General features: G+C 34.1%; 3 long non-coding RNA genes across 4 annotated transcripts in view; 2 read left to right on the forward strand and 1 right to left on the reverse strand.

Annotated features, from left to right (window-relative positions):
* Positions 1–753: 753 nt before the first annotated feature.
* On the forward strand, positions 754–3,520 carry LOC131016208 (uncharacterized). Its single transcript, XR_009098885.1, has 3 exons — positions 754–878; positions 2,696–2,760; positions 3,348–3,520. It is a non-coding gene; the product is annotated as an uncharacterized LOC131016208 (long non-coding RNA).
* Positions 3,521–5,033: 1,513 nt separating this feature from the next.
* Positions 5,034–15,880, forward strand: part of LOC131016237 (uncharacterized) — a 44,799-nt gene continuing 33,952 nt past the window's right edge. The window contains exon 1 of the long non-coding RNA XR_009098891.1: positions 5,034–5,554. This is a non-coding gene — a long non-coding RNA (uncharacterized LOC131016237). The remainder of the gene's footprint in view (positions 5,555–15,880) is intronic.
* LOC131016251 (uncharacterized) lies at positions 9,333–10,861 on the reverse strand. 2 transcript variants are annotated; one of them, XR_009098895.1, is made up of 2 exons: positions 10,518–10,861; positions 9,333–9,832 (listed from the first exon to the last, which is right to left on the reverse strand). It is a non-coding gene; the product is annotated as an uncharacterized LOC131016251 (long non-coding RNA). The 2 variants fall into 2 exon arrangements; XR_009098897.1 differs by having other exon boundaries at positions 10,441–10,861.

A 15,880-nucleotide genomic window follows, 5' to 3' on the forward strand; every position in this document is an offset into this window, starting at 1 on the left:
AACAACATTGTTATTAGTCAATATTTGAGTTACGAAGGAAGATCCAAATCTATCTTAGATCGGGAAGTTCAGGTACTAAGGACTAAGTCGATACCGATAGTAAGGGACCTATGAATATATCATGGTCAAGAATAGACTACGGTCTAACAAGAAAGTGAAGTACTCAGACTTATTTTCTGAGGTACAAATTTCGGGACGAAATTTATTTTAAGGGGGATAGTATGTAATGACCCGACTTTTTATTAAGGATTATATACTTTTAATTACTGATTTAAGGATTGATTATGGTAATTAGGGTTCAGCATCCATTAATAAAATACGAACTTATATGAATTTCATAATTTATATATGTGATGATTTATTTTTATTTTCAATAGATGATGCACTCAAAATATATTTTGAGTCCATTAATTTATTGTGGAGAATTTAACACTGAAGTGTTAAATATGAATCTTTTATCGATTGTTTACTTAAGCCCATGAGTAATTTAATTTATGTTAGAAGCAAGCTCAAATGGATTTTATGCTTCAATAAGAATTAGGCTTATATGTCTTAATGTATTTAAATGAGTTTGGAACCATATAATTATTTATTAATCTCTTAGATTTTTTTTAATGATTAAATTTGAATAAATCCTAAGCATGCTAAATCCTAAGCATGCTGAAGAATACTACGCATGCTGAAGAAATTCTTCAGTCATACAATGCAAGCTGAAAAAGAATTCTGTGTTCATACTGGTCAGTTGAATAAATTACACGATCCTCATCCATCCAAATCACCCCATTTTTCTTTAAAACCACAGCCACTTTCACCATTCTCACACCACCATTTTCAATTCCTGCAGCAAGTTCACACAGCAACTACACCACCAGACCAAGGTTTTCTTCTTAAACTGAGCTCGTTTATTTTGAGCTCTCTATTTCATTCAACTGTTGCAGAGAACCACCAACACATACGAATTTCTCATATTCCATTTCATGTGCATATGTAGCCTGCCTGTTTATAAACGGAATTTACACATACAAATGAAGGGTTGAAATTACAGGAATGAATGTTTAAGTGCAGTATGCTCGATTGAAGAACATTTACAGTATTTGAAAATGAATTCAGTAAAAAGCCTATTTCTATGTGTTTGACTGAAATATGGGGTGAGCCCCTGTTTTGTGTGAGATCCGAGGGAGACGGCAGCCGCGGTGGCTGCCGGTGGTCAACGGACGGCGACGGAGCCGCGGTGGCTTCCGATCTGCCAAAGAGGGGGAAGGGAGATAAGTTTTCAGATTTTATTTTAGAAAAGGGAAAGGATGAGGGAAGGAAAAAGAAAAGGAGAGAAAGGAAATTAGAGTTACCTGTTTCCAGACGGCGGTCAGCGGCGGAGCCATGGTGGCTCGTCGTCGTCGGCGGCGGCGGTAACGTGACAGCCGTGACGTCGCCGTTGCTCCGATTCAGCCAAATCGAAAGAGAGAGAGAGGAGTTTTCAGTTTTAATTTAAAAGGAGAAGAAAATGAGGAAAGTAGAGAGGGAGTTAGGTTTTACTTGCTTCACGGCGGCGGCACCGCGGTGGTTGCTTCGCCGGAGGCCGAGAGAGGGCGACGGAGGCAGCAGCGACGGTGCACCGCTTTGACGGCGGCGTGCGTCCTGTTTCCAGCAGATAGAGAGTAGAGGAGAGAGGACGAGAGTTTAGGAAGAAGTGAGTGCCGAGAGAGAGAGGGAGAGCCGCGCCGCTCGCCGGCGGCGACGGCGCCGATGAACGGCAGCGGCAGCGGCAGCGGACAATTCGTCCGAGAGAGAGAGAGTGTTGGGGAAGGAGGCTATGTGTGTGTGCGTGTGATGTAGGAAGAAGGAATAAGAGAAATAGGGTTTAGGTATTGGAAGTGGGCTTGAGAATTGGGCCTATGATGGGCCGATTTTTAATTAAATTGGCTGGGCTTTTTATTTAATTATGTTGGGCTTTCTGTTGGGCCGAGACTTGGGTCGATTTTAATAAGTGTTTGGGCCTTGGGCTTCTATATCTGTTGGGCTCGGCCCTTTTAAATAAAAATCTGATGGGCTTCTTTTATTTAAAGGATTTGGGCTTCTTTAATTTAATTGTTTGGGCCTTATTCAAAGAAAAACATGATAGACTTAATTTATCTAATTAATTTGGGCTTATATCTATTTAAATTATTTGAGCTCTTAATTATTAATTTAAATTGAGCTTGATTAATTTAATTATATATTGACCTTTAAATTAATTATTTAAATGGAGTTCTTTTATTTCAAGTATCTTTACAAATGGACTTTAAAATAAAATATTTTGAGTTAAACTCTTATTTAAATTAATTCTTTTCAAATGACTTATTAATATGGATTGTTTGAAAATGATTAAATTATTTTAAGTATGAGAAAGAATGATCTATGATGATTTAATTTGTCTATGTGATATTGTTTAATTTGTTGTTAAAAGATGGAATATTTGACTTGATGACGTGAGTAGAACGAGTTATGATTAATGCGCATGTTGATGTTCGAATAAATAGTTTCGAACCTAAATGTTAGTTATGTGATAAATGTTTTGAGTTTAAGGTTTTGACGAGATAAGATTAATATGGATGCTAGAACCCTAAAAATCATTAAAAATGAGATAGTTTAGTTTAGAGACCTATCTTCCTTTTCTTCACGACTTCTTCTCGAACTTATCGACTCTTCGTCAATAAAGGTCCAGACGGGAAGTGAAAGCTAAAGAAGGAGGTAACTCTACGCCCCTAGTGGGAACGGAATGAGGTGGGCTTTCTTAAAACACGTATATAGAGATCCCCTGCACACAGGCCTCTTATACGAAATGAAATGATATAACTGTGATATTTCAAATGATGAATGATTATTATGAAATGAAATGTTTATGGAAATGATTAATTGATGAATGGTTCTTATGAAAGGAAAGGTAAATGTTTATGAAATGATTGTCTGCCAAAAATATTTATGTTTTATGTATGTATCCTATCTGTGTTGGTTCGCCAACTATAAAGGAAATCGAATTCGGACCCTACGCTAGACGAAGGTTTGCTAGTAAGGGTTAACGTGTACACTCATGGAGACTGTGTGTCGCTTGCGACCGGTCTTGGCGTCCGTGGAAGGAGGCCTCCTTCCCGGCGCGTAAAAGGAACAGATATGGATCATATAGACTGAAAATGGGATGCGCATCCAACTTTATGAAATGAAAGAAAATGTTTAGTAAGCACAGGTCCTTCAAGTAAAACCCTGTGTGTTACTGTTGGCAGTACAATAAATGAGATAAAATGTTATGTTTCCGGCATATGTTCACTGAGTATTTTTACTCAGCCCTGCATGTTGTTTTCCCTAATGTGCAGGTTGAGCGGGTGATGGAATGGAGTGGAGTTGAGCGGATGTACCTTTTGACATAAAATAGTAATGTAACCTTGAGTATACATCTTCATATGTATAACTCACACGTATTTCCGCTGCAAGATACTCTGATTATGCTAATGTTTTATTTTAAGTATGATACTCTTTTGTTGGGTAATCCACTTCGACGGGTCTTCCCGAACGAACGTCTTGTATTTTCCCAAGTAATCAGTTATGATCCTAGTGTTATATAATAAATGTCTCTTTTCGTAAAATGTTTGATTGTTAAGTAAATGCCCCTTTCTTTCCCCGCTTCTTAATCCCCTTCCCGAGTCATAACCCCGGTTAAACCATCCTTAGGGATTGCGGGCTGTGACAATTATACAGCGGATTGTTTGAGATTTGTGGCAAGATTGATGGAAACTCATATTGGGAGAGAAGCTTTGAGAGATGTAACGGCTGAAGCGTGGCTGTGTAAAATTTGTGGGAAAAAAAATGTGAAGGCTGAAGTTAGGCATGAGGAAAAAGCATTTGAGATAATATGAAATAAAGGATTGTGTGAGTGCCATGTAGGAGAGATAATCACTATGAAGGCTGCAATATGTATTGCTTTATAGAATTGATAGATAACCGACTGAGACATAATCGTTCTTGTGTGGTAATCGATTTGCAGCATTGTTATCGTTTCTTTATCAACTAACCATGTTAGCAATAAATTTGCTCAGAATCTTAGTTAACAATCAATTAAATATAAGGAAAATGTTGAATGCGCATAATATGTGCGCACATAATTGGATATTTTTGTCATTCTATAAATCTCCATAAATTATGGAATTAATACAATTTCAATTGAATTTATAATTTACGTAATCACCCTTTGAGATAATTAAGGAATGTACAATTCGAATTTCAATCTTATATCTTTCCTTAATAATAAATTATTTATTTCCTTAAATTAAATTATGAATCAATTTTCATTATACAGCTTTATTTATCAATGATTTACATCCCATAAATTAGCTCAAACTCAACTAGAAGAATCAAGTAATTAAAATTGCAGTCAAATTATTGTTTCATATTCTTATTTAATTAGTTAGTTATTTTTCTTCAATAACGTTACATGACTAATTAATCATTTAATATGTATTGATGAAAAAATTGATGAACTCATCAACTTAACATTCTAAATTCATATATTATATAGATTTAAATTCAAATTTATTATTTTATAAATTTATTATTATAATTATTATTTTGGAATATAAGAATAATTATGTTGAATGTTATGCTACGGATTGGGTAATGTAGCAAAGGATTAGAGTGATGTTTGAGAGGTAACATGTTTGAATCCGTTAAGTGATAAGTTCCAATTTATAGCTCATTATTAGTGTCTTTCTTTTATTTTATTTTTCTTTTGTTGCTATTTTATTTTGTGTTTTATTTTTTTGTTGAAATTATAATTAAAAAAAATATATAAATAGATGACAATAATAAATCCCTAAGCAAACTCAAATCTGACTCGCTACATCGAGCCGGACCGACGGGTTTGGTCCGGACCTGACCGACTCAATAGACATATGCGGTGTGGTTCGGGTAAGATTTTTAGGACCGAATGTAATACCCCGTTCCTTTTTGCTAAGTTTAGAATAATTTTTGAACTTAGATATTAAGTTGATTCACGCCGGATAAAAGAAAATGAATTTATTTTTAATTCCAACAAAAATGATTTACAAAAATATTTGTAAATTTAGTTATTGAATTTATATGCATTGCATATTTATTTAATTTACCTTTCAAGTATTTTCACGAGATATTTATTTAGCGAACACTGAACGAATATTACAGTTTTCATAGTACAACCCGGAAGACTTTTTATTTTATTCAATCACCTACCTCTCCACCACACTAATCTTTTTCCCTACCACCACTAATATTTTCTTTTCCCTACCACTAATCTTTTTCCCTACCACCACTAATATTTTCTTTTCCCTACCACTAATCTTTTTCCCTACCACCACTAATTTGTTTTCATACCACTACGCTTTGTAAAAAAAAAAATATAGCTTTTAGTCATGCCCTTATATCCTTACTTCTCTCTGCACAACCAAAGTTGGAATTCATAAAAGCCTTTAAGCTCCAAGAGTAGTATCAAAGTAAGGGAGAGCGTGGGAAACCTAGGGCGTAAAGTTAGAGTGAAGATTGTGCTTCGAGGGTGAGTTTTCTTTGGTTTTTCTCAATAGAAAATGCTTTAAGACCATGGATTTTTACACATATGTGTGCTATATTATGTGAGGATATGTTTTATGATTTTGGATGATTATTTTGGTAGAGTTTATTGGGTGAAAAACCGTGCATGAGGTAAGGCAGCGAATCTGCCATAAGCACACTGCTCCGGCAGTGTATTGCAAGGCGATTCCAGCCATCCAAACGGTTCCCAAAAATTCCCAAATTAATTTTGTATCGTGTTTAATATGTTTTCTATACTACTAGTGTATAACCCGTCGAGATTCGACGGGAATTTATTTTAAAAGATTATTTTAATTATATAATACTCCTTTTCTTTGTCCGGTAAAATTTGAATAGTACATATTTTTTTTGATTTGTCACACAAAGCTTGACCACTTTCTTACATGATAATTTTTTTTCTTTATTCATCTTTTTACTTTTTCACATAGCACATTTAACACACAAAATACTATTAAAATTGGTGCTAAAAAAAATTGCTCAAGTTTCGCAGGACGGAGGAAGTATTATTTTTGAATAATGTAATTATCTATATATAAATTATTTTAAAATTTGTTTAATTTGAAGTAGTATAATTCAAATTATATTAATCTCAACCATATTCCTTGTTATCTATTTGTTAGAATAATAGATATATCCGTCTATATAAGTTTTCATTTAATAATGTTTGAAAAGAAGTCGATGTAAGATTGAAGTTTTTTTTTTAAATGTAAATTTGATGGAGGGATTTAGGGGTGAGCATTCGGGCGGGTTGGGTTGAAACCGAACCGTTTTGACCAACCCGAACCCAAACCGTCAACTAAAATTTCAAACCGAACCAAACCGTTTTACTTGAAAAAATCGAACCAAACCGAACCATAAATTTTCGGTTCGGTTTGGCCTAAAACCGTTCCAATTTTTTTTTTTAAATTCAAAAACCTGGTAACAATATTTTGGCAGCCCTTGGGCCACGGCGTGGGGCGGCGAGGCTCGGTCGGGCCTAGGCGACGGCGAGGCAGGCTTGGGCGACGGCGTGGGGCGGCGAGGCTCGGTCAGGCCTAGGCAACGGCGTCGCGGGATGGCTGGGCGACGTCGTGAGTCTCGCGACTGCTGGAACCTGGGCAGGCGTAGCGGGGAACTCTACTGGACGAAGGGCGGCGCCGGCAGGGATCTTGGGTCGGCGATTGTTGGTGGGGATGGCAGTCGGCTTCTGCCAGAATGGGGTGGGGTGGCGGTGGCGCTGCGGCGGCCCGGCGGGAGTGGGAAGGGAGCCCTAGAAATTGAAACTTGAATTGCAATGGGGGGAAAGGTCAGAGGCGGCTAGGGCTTAGAATTTAGAAATGAGAATAGGGTTTGAAAATTCTAATATTATTAATATTAATTATTTATAAAATATATAATATATTATAATAATATATTAAAAATTTCAGTTCGGTTCGGTTTATAAACCGCACCGTTTTTTCCAAACCGAACCCGAACCGAAAACTGGCGGTTTGAAAATTTTCAAACCAAACCGCACCGTTTTCACTACAAAAACCGAACCAAACCGGTTTGGTTCGGTTCGGTTCGGTTTGGCGGTTCCGGTTTGGTTTTGCTCAGCCCTAGAGGGATTGATGTATCACATTTGTTGTCAATTGTATATAGATAATATTTTTATTAATTTTGCGCAAATTGTTTAAATTAAAAAATAGGAATTAAGTTAAAACTTAATTTGTCATCTGAGTATCATCTCATCTAAATTTAAAGCCCGAAGAACGACATCTAACATTTGAACATCAGACTTTTGAGCATCATCTCGTGTATATTGAAATACAAAAAATAAACTTTTATACGTCAAATTTTTGAACATCATTATTTGGAGCTTTAAAAATCAAAGTGACTTATGAGATTGTATTATCTGGACCTTGTATGATCATAACTAACTTCTAAACATCATCTTGTGTGAAACTTGAAAAATCTTGACAAACTTTTATGTATTATTCCATTTGGAGTTTCAAATATCATAATTGGGCTTCGAGCATCATCTCGTTTGGAATTTGAAAGAATAAAAATTTTACTCGTAACTGCCATTTATTTGAACTTTAAATGACCATAACTAAGTTATAAGAATTATCTCGTGTGGAGCTTTAAAGATCATTATCATTTGGGGCTTATAAGATCATAACTAACTTGTGGATTGAATGCAGCATGAAAAATCTTAACAAACTTTTATGCATTATTTCATATCCAGTTTGAAATATCATATTGAGTTTCGAGCATTATCCCATTTGAAATTTGAAAGAACAAAATTGACTTGTGAGCATCATCTCATTTGATATTTGAAATACCATAATTAAATTCTGAAAATCATCTCGTGTGAAGCTTAAGAAAGTTGATGTGACATTTAAATTATATTAATTTATTTAGTATTTTAATTGATAAATTTTCATAAAAAATCAACGTTGATTAATATAAACGCGCTTAGCCTAAAAAATATGAAAATCATCTACCAATATTAGCGTCAACTTAAGTGTAAAGATTTAAAATAAAATTCTTTGAAAATTTCCGACGACAGTTATAAAATTCATTAAACTATTAACACTAAACAGTAAACAGTATTCGTCTCAAAATAACACCACACACTATTAACATAACCTCGAGTGCAAACATAAGAATCATTATTACATGAAATATTTGTCTAATTTTAAAACATTTTCTGTAGTTTTTTCTTATCTTTTAAAAAACATACATTCTGTTTTTTTTTTCTCATTATTTAATATTGTTGCCACATTGGATAAAGTGGAAAAGAATTATAGTTTTTTAATTATTTTTTAGACCAATTATAGTCTTTTAAAAAAATTAATGTACTTATAGTACGATGCGCAGTGATTGTAATTTTAGACTCGCGTGAGTTCTCTGTACGCTTTATAATTATTGATTTAAACTAATAAAATTACAATTTGATACTAAATTTATTGTGTATATAGTGATCTAACTTTATAATATAACTAATAACTATAATTTATACAATAAACATGTGTCTATATATAAACATAGTATGTGGAGTTGCTATAATTATACAAACTAAAATAAATTGACTACAAATTCACTATGTAACATTATGAATTTGTAGTGAAAAATGATGAAAAAAAATGTAGCTTGTAAAATTCAAATCTTGGGCCACGAATTCATTCAACAGAACCATGAATTTACTGTGATTGATCCCTGACATACCATATCTTAACACATATTTTGAAATATTAATAAACACATAAAGATATCTTAAGATACTATAATACCTATAAAAAATAACTGTACAAAAAAACATGTAGATTAGTATAAATCAACAATAATTTTGAATAAAAATTCAATTATGCATTATTTTCTTTATCACTTATAACTTTTTATTACATAAAATTTGGATTATTTAGTATTGAATTGAATTTTCGGTCATATGATAATGAAAGAAATATTTAAGATTAATTTTTTTTTAAAAAAATAATACTCCTACATAACTATATATATTGTAAGAATTGATAAGGCTAATTATGTAAAATGGTAATTACATTAAAATATAGTGACTACCGATTTTTAACTATATTGTAAGAATTGACAAATTTTAGCGCAATTATATGCATACACTTATTATGTTGATTTATCACTAATAAGAATAATTCTCTATAATTTCAAATTTTAGTATACCAATTTGACCAAGCAAAAAGCATGCTAAAGTTTGGTTTATCTTTCGTTTTTTACTTAATTATTTTCACATGTTTTGCAAAGTTGTAGACATAATTAAAACGTACTATAATTTCAAATTCTTGTATGACATTACTTAAAATTAAAATAATGATATGAAGAAATCACACTTCTAATATTCTCCTTTCCACACAATCTGCACGCTCATAAAACAAAACAAACTCATTTCTCAGATGGAATTATCAACCACCGCTAATCTCAATTCCTAATGCAAACTGTTAAAATCTCAAATCTTCAATGATTTTTATCCCATCATCAAATCTTCAATGATTTTTATCCCATCAACTTGCGATGTATGTACAACTTGAATGACCTTACCCATATATTTTGTCATCTCATTCACAACGATCTGGCTCATCAGTAAAATCATTACTATTCCGATCAAACTCTTTGAAAGCCTTAAACTCTTTGAAAGAGCCTCACATAACACGTCAATTTATACAATTGGAACTTGACTCTCGTTATAAGCTACTTCAGCTCATGTGCTGATATAGACTTGTTTTCATCGATGTCAAAATTCCTAAAGAGTCTGCCACGCACAACCCAAATGGTATTAGTGAATTTTGGAGCCAAGAATAGAAAAAGTTAATGAAGTTTTAGTTTACTCTTTAGTAAAGATCAAAACTAATTACAATGTTAACGGAATAAAAAAATAGTTTTATGAAAGATTTTGATATCTGAAAAGATGATTCTATAATCTCATTTATGATCAAGTTAGGAGTTCATTACTGTTCAGTATATGAAAATAAAACACAATGAAATTCTTTTAGTAATATTTGGAACTCACAATTCCAAATCCATCCAATTAAAAAAAAAAAAAAGAGCTAAGTATAACTCTACTCCAATATGAAGTAGTATAATTAACAGGTTGTGACACTCTCTAAATCTCCATAACTAAGGGTGAACATAGCCATTAAACATATCGGAGAGGTTAAACTATCATGATTTAGGGATTTCATCAAACGATTGGTATGCCTGCATATTTATATTTAAGTCTTGAAATAAAATGAAAACAAAAAACACCATGACGATCATAATCGCAAACAACAAATTCGACCAGATATGGAAAACGAAACAAAAAAACACCATAATCACGACCATAACAGAAAAAGAAGCGAAATCAATTAGATAACTCACTACAAGTGATCTCAATGAACAAAATTCAAAAATCGATGGATGATTAACCGGAGATGAGATAATTAGCCGAAGATAACCTGGGTTCTTAATTGTACAAAAGTGGAACGGGTCGGCTGAAAACAGGTTTGGGATTTGGGAATGTAAAAAGTAAATCTTTGGAGCAATGATTTATAATTGAAAAGGTTGGGCATAATAAATTGTAGCCAACTGATATGTTGTTGATAGACAGTTGGTCAAATGCATAAACAATGGAAACAATTAAGAATTAATGGCGACCGTGAATTAGGGCATAATCAATGGAAACGATGAAGGGGAGATTTTGAAAGAGAGAAATAAAGATAGAAACGGCGAATGAGGGATTATTGATAGACATAGGCGTTGTTGAGTAGAATTCAAAGAGCACAAAATGGAGATTTTTTAGAGCGCCACGTAGGATAGAGAATTGCTGTGGGCTCTCAAAAATGTATTCCATTATATAATTGATAGATGGTAAAATTTAAGAATATTTAGAGCTCTCATGTTTTATTTATGAATTTTTAAAAATCACTGCCCATCTGGAATACATTTTTGGTAAACCATCTTTGGGAGACCATAAGTCAAGTTTCAATCGGTGAAAACCTTTGAAACTTTAGTATGTCACTCTAGACTCCCGTATCTTTCGTTTGGCATCAGCCTCACCATTTTTGAGTAAGGGAAACAACCGGTATAAATTCTTGAAATCGAGTTCTTATTCCTTGTACCATCCAGTAGGTTTTACAAACCTACGACTTTGAGGTCTCAAAGACCGACTTAAATATTTGATTAGCAAGCCTATCTTTCTACTGAATATTCATTGATATGTTGGGAACTTACTTGTTCAGTTTTAGAATTTTTGGTGAAGCCTAAAGTGGTTTTTCCGATTTATGTTCTGAATATGCCAAACTTGAACTCTTTTTGTGCACTGAACTTTAGACAGTCATATCTTCTAAACCATGAATTTTCTTGGAGTAAATCCAACTGGAGAGTGTTATGATCTCTCCCTAGTTTCCGAATTGACCCTTGGGGTTCCCAGTGGAGTTTTGTAAAGGGAGATATGAATTTTTAAAGAAAGCCCACTGACTTGGTTGTAATCTGGAAATCTGAAATTTTTATATTTTTGTTTGTTAAATACCCATCTTTGAGAGGGCATATCTTGCTCGTTTGAACTGTTTTTCATTCGATTCAAATTGGAGAAAGATCCTTGAAATGTCTAGTTTCCAGAATGTCTTTTGGAGCCTTATTTGGAGATCCGAGGCAGATTTGGTGTCTGTTGCAAAACAACCCTTAAGTGCTCAAGTTGTTGAATTATTTTCTATGTATCAAAGTTTATTTTAAAGGATGTTTCATGAAAGATTTAGTATATGTGCGTAACGAGTTTGGGGCTTTGATTTTTTTTTTATCTCACTTGGGCTTTTATTTTTAATTCAAAGTGGACTGCCTTATTAAATAAATTGAGCTGCATTTTTACTAAGAAAAATGACTTGGTTTAAATTTACTAATTAGACTCTGATAAAGTTTAATTATTTATTTCTTTAAAGAATGATTTCATATTAATATTAATTATTATTATGTGCATATTTTAAGTAATTACTTATTATATGCTAAGCATGACATGAAATTGCATTATATTTTGCAATAAAAGTATTTATGATTTAATTGGTTTTCATTATAATTCCAATTATTAAAGAAAATCGAGTAAGGATATTGTTGGTGTCCTTAACTCAAGAAGTTTAGTTTTCAATCTTTATTATTAAATTTTGAAACCCGGCGTGATGAATCATAGAATATTAAGCACTTCACCATGACTTAAGATTAGAATTCAAGGAGACCTATTGAGAATAGATTTCTTGTAGGCTTTGAGCAACAGGAGGATTAGCACTGCTATTCCGATTCAAAGATAAGGTTAAACGACAGGCTTTGCCTAGACAGGTGGGCTTATTTTCCAAATGTATGATTGAGCTAATGAGCTTAAATGTTTCATGAAATAAAAACTGTTTATCCAATAAATATTTTTGTGCACTCTACCATGTTTAAGGCTCGCGCAGTTAATCAATTGAGGTTCTCTTATGACCTAATACGTTGTTTGAGAATTGTGTACACTTGTTAGTGACTCGGTGGGTTGATCTCCATCGGGCTCTAACCAGAGGCGTTATAAGGGTGCTCGGCTGGATGTGTTCCGGAGCATGAGAAATTAGAGGCCTGCCTGGGTAGCATCCCGAGGTCAAAGTATACTTGGCTGGGTTACGCCCTCAGTCCAAGCCAGCGGGAGACAGAGATCCGTCGGTGGCTAAAAGGTCCGGGATCACAGCGAGTAACAGAATAGAGTGTGACAACTGCGCGCAATCAAAGAAAAATATATATATGAAATGTTTTAACATGCATAGAAGTTATTTCTTTTTAAAACCTTCTATGTCATGTCAGTAAGATTGGATAAACTGCTCTTATAGATTGTGAAATGTTTTAAAAAGTTGCAGCCCACTAAGTACATTAGTACTTAGCCCAAAAATACTTTCAAATGTTTTCAGGTTAATGGCGGGTGATGACGGGGCAGAGCTGAGGCTAGAGTTCAACTCCTTATTTTGATTTCCGCTGCAGAACTAGCCAGTATCTGTCTTTTGTTTCTTAACTTAAGACCTATCATGTTGTGATTCTAAACAATATCTTTTGTTGAGCCTAAACTATTGACTCTCAAAGTATTTCAATCAGTGAATGTTGGTTATCTGAAGCATGACACTAAACTTGTGATCCTGAAGTTGTTATGTTTGTTGATTGATTCGTATCACTTGAATACCTGTCTTTCTTCATCCAAAGGGGCTAAGCCCGATTGTTATCCCTTTTATTCGGATTTCACAAGGATTTTCCCTTGTTCATTTAGATGATTAGTCGTACCCCAATTATAGTTATTGTTTCAAGAAATGGGGTGTGACACCGAAAAATATTTGGGTCGGTCCAGGTCTTAACCCACTCCAACTCGCCGAACCCGGACCGACTCGTATCTTTTATAAAATAATTATTTAATTTATATATTTTTAATAATATTAAGAAATAAATTAAATTTTATCTAATATAATAACTCATCTAATATCTAAACCTAATATCTGTAAGTAAATTAAGTATTCTGTGTAGTTCTGTACCGACCCGTACCTTTCACATTTCTTTTGATGAACTTGTTGTGCTTGAATTATTATGTAATGGATTGATTTTAATTTATGTATTTTTGTTGTAATTGTGGATTGAGAATATTTGAGACTAAGATATGTGTTTGTATGGATTTTTTTTAAGTTTTAAATCTGAAAATTGAGTGTGAAATAGGAAAATAAAAATTTTAAATTTCAGCAGGTCGGACCCGAACCAATCTGGACCCGATATTCGGGTTCGGTGCGGTCCTGGGTGGTCGGTCCTCCCTTACAATTCTGTTCGGGTCGGTCTACGATTTGAAAATTTTCAGGTCGTTGGTCCCGACGAGTGGGTCCGATTCGATGCTCACCCCTAATAATAGGCTAGCTATATTATTTGATTATTATTACATTATAAAATAGAAATGAATTACTATATATGAGAAAAATATCATAAGTTGACCACATCGCATTGATGGATTAAATCATAAAATTCTATCACAGTATATTATATTTTATGAATTAGTGAAATTAAAATAGAAAATATAAAGGAATGACTATAATTGCGAGAATAATGTCATACGTTGATCGATTACACAATGAAAACAAAATATAAAGTATTACACTATAATGAATTGATGAATTTGAAATAATAAAATTACCCCCTATAAATTAAAAGGAATGAAGTACTTCAATGGTGAAAATAATATCATATGCTAGCTACAATCTTCAATTATTTCATAAAACTATAGGTTATTATGAAAAATAATAAGAAATTAAGGAAATTTAAATAGAATAGAAAATATAAAGGATATACTATAACTATGGGAATAATATCATATGTTGAGCACATAAATTGACTACTCAATAAAATTATACTATAGGATATTAAATTATTATTTCATAAAGCTATGGATTATTATTAGAAAAAATCATAATAACTTAGTGAAATTTACCTAAAATTTTGAAAAAAAAAATACTATAAGAATATATGACTATAATTGTGAGAATAATAGAATTTGTTACCTACATTCTTTGATTATTTCATATGAGTATAGGTTAATATGAAAAAAATTCATAAAAAAATTGTGAAAATAGAAATAAAAAAATAGAAAATATAAAGAAGTTACTATAATTGTAAGAATAATACTCCCTGCGTCCCGCGAAACTTGAGCACTTTCCTTATATGACAAGTTTTTTTTCCCCTTCATTCATTTTTTTATTTTTTCACCTACTACACATAAAACACAAAATACTACTAACTCTTTAAAATTTGTGTCAGAAAGAAATCGCTCAAGTTTTGCGGGACGGAGGGAGTATACTATAAGACAGTATATTATAATAAACTAGAGAACTCAAAATAAAAAATAAAAATTATTATAATTGTGAAAATAGTCTAATATCATCATTTCATAAAATTATATTACTCCCTCCGTCCCATTATTTATGGGACAACACTGTTGGGCACGGAGATTAAGAAGAGTAGAATGAAGGGAATTGTTATTGTTAATTAACACACACGTGCACTTACACACTCTCACGCACACTCTCTCTCTCTCGGCCTCCCTCTCGCCGGACCGGTACACGGCGGCGGGGCCGCCAGCGAGCGCCGCCTCGTCGGCCCCTCTCCGGCCACTGTCCAAATCGACAAGCAAAATTCCAACAACCAAATTTTCAGAATTTCAGAGAACCAAATCAACAACCAAATTTCCAGAAATTCCAAGAACCAAATCGACAAGCAAGATTCCAAATCAACAATTAAAATCAACAACCAAGATCGAAATTAAAATTTCAAACTCACCGCAATTAAAAATTTCTAGAATCAAATCAACACAATAATTTTGAAGAGAGAAGGCGTGATGCGCAGATCGACGCGGGTGGACGGCGGACGTGGACGACGCGAGTAAATCCCCCAAATCGTTGGAAGCACGACGGCGGTGGAAGGACGATGGCAGTGGGAGATGGTGGAGCCCCAAATCGGAGCCCTAAATCCCCAAACTCACCGCCGACTTCCATTCGTCCCCAAATCCACGAGGCTTCTTCTCGGCGAGGCCGACCATGTCGACGACGATGGAGGCGGCGCTGGAGGAAAGCGGCGTGTTAGAGGAGGGCGGCACGCTGGAGGAAGGAGCGAGGCCAAAGGTGTCGGCTACTGGTAGCAGCGAGCAAGCTTCTTCTTGTCGACGACGCCCCCTCCTTCGCAAATTGAAGCTTTCTCGGCCGCCGGTCATTTCTTCGCCGCGGGCTTCTTCTCCGGAGGCGGCGGCGTGAAGCCGGCGAAAGATGAGAGACGAAGAGAGAGAGCG

This window comes from Salvia miltiorrhiza, chromosome 1 (assembly GCF_028751815.1).
Source record: "Salvia miltiorrhiza cultivar Shanhuang (shh) chromosome 1, IMPLAD_Smil_shh, whole genome shotgun sequence".
In the NCBI taxonomy this organism is placed as follows: domain Eukaryota; kingdom Viridiplantae; phylum Streptophyta; class Magnoliopsida; order Lamiales; family Lamiaceae; genus Salvia; species Salvia miltiorrhiza.